Here is a 1,178-nt window from a genome sequence, read left to right on the forward strand (position 1 = left end):
GGGAACATCATGCTTTGGGGCTGTTTTTCTGCAAAGGGCACAGGAAAACTGATCCGTGTTGAATGAAGAATGAACATGGCAATGTAACGTGATTTTAAGGCCAAAACCTCCTTCCGTCAGTGAGAGCCTTGAAGATGAAATGTGGCTGGATCTTCCAGCATGACAATGATCCCAACCACACTGCACCGGCAACGAATGAAGGGCTCCGTAAAAAGCATTTCAAGGTCCTGGAGTGGCCTAGCCAGTCTCCAGACCTCAACGCCATAGAAAATTTGTGGAGGGAGATGAAAGTCCATGTTGCCCAGCGACAGCCCTGAAACCTCACTGCTCTAAACCTGGTGAAGGCTTACAGGAAACAATTGACTTCTGTCATTACCAACAAAGGTTTTGCTACATACTGAGTTGAACTTAAGTTATTTACCAAATACTTATTTTCCACCATAATTTACAAATAAATTCTTTAAAAATCCTACACTGTGATTTCCTAGATTTTTTTTTTGTCTCTGACAGTTGAAGTGTAACTATGATGAAAATTACAGACCTCTGACTAAATGCTTTTTGGTTCCACTGTATCTAAATCCTTTCATTGTCCCACAATGGGGAAATTCTTTCTCTGCATTTGACCCATCCCTTGGGGAGCAGTGGGCTGCCATTGTGTGGTGCCCGGGGAGCAATAGGCTCTATGCACAGCTCCACTACTTCCTGAATTTAATGCAGCTCCTTTGTTTCCTGTCTTTCATGATTGGATGCACTGATTAATCCAGGTGTGTATGACCTAAGTAACTGGCCAGACACACCTGGATTAATCAGTTCGTCCAGTAATGAAAGACAGGAAACAAAGGAGCTGCCTTAAATTCAGGAAGTAGTGGAGCTGTGCATAGAGCCCATTAAGGGTTTTGCTCAGGAACCCACAGTGGAGGCGAAACAGGTTCTCACTGCTCTAACCCAACACTCCCCTAAAATCTCTGCTCCAGGTGAGGATCGAACTCACAACCTCAGCATTGCTTTGCAGAATACTGTCTTATAAGTACCGCGCGCTAACCGATTGCACCACTGGAGCCTTCATATATAAATATATATACATAGCAGCTCTATTTCTAACTGTGTGTATCATCTCTCTATATATATGACGAGAAGATGCACACAGCGACACATATATACCTATATATATATATATA

The 1,178-nt window shown here is 42.9% G+C and overlaps 1 non-coding gene across 1 annotated transcript; it reads right to left on the reverse strand.

The window, feature by feature from the left end:
• Window positions 1-966: 966 nt before the first annotated feature.
• Window positions 967-1,060, reverse strand: trnai-uau. Its single transcript has 2 exons — window positions 1,023-1,060; window positions 967-1,002 (listed from the first exon to the last, which is right to left on the reverse strand). It is a non-coding gene; the product is annotated as a tRNA-Ile (tRNA).
• Window positions 1,061-1,178: the final 118 nt, after the last annotated feature.

Source organism: Cyprinodon variegatus, unplaced genomic scaffold (genome assembly GCF_000732505.1).
Source record: "Cyprinodon variegatus isolate N-32 unplaced genomic scaffold, C_variegatus-1.0 Scaffold127, whole genome shotgun sequence".
Classification (NCBI taxonomy): Eukaryota; Metazoa; Chordata; class Actinopteri; order Cyprinodontiformes; family Cyprinodontidae; genus Cyprinodon; species Cyprinodon variegatus.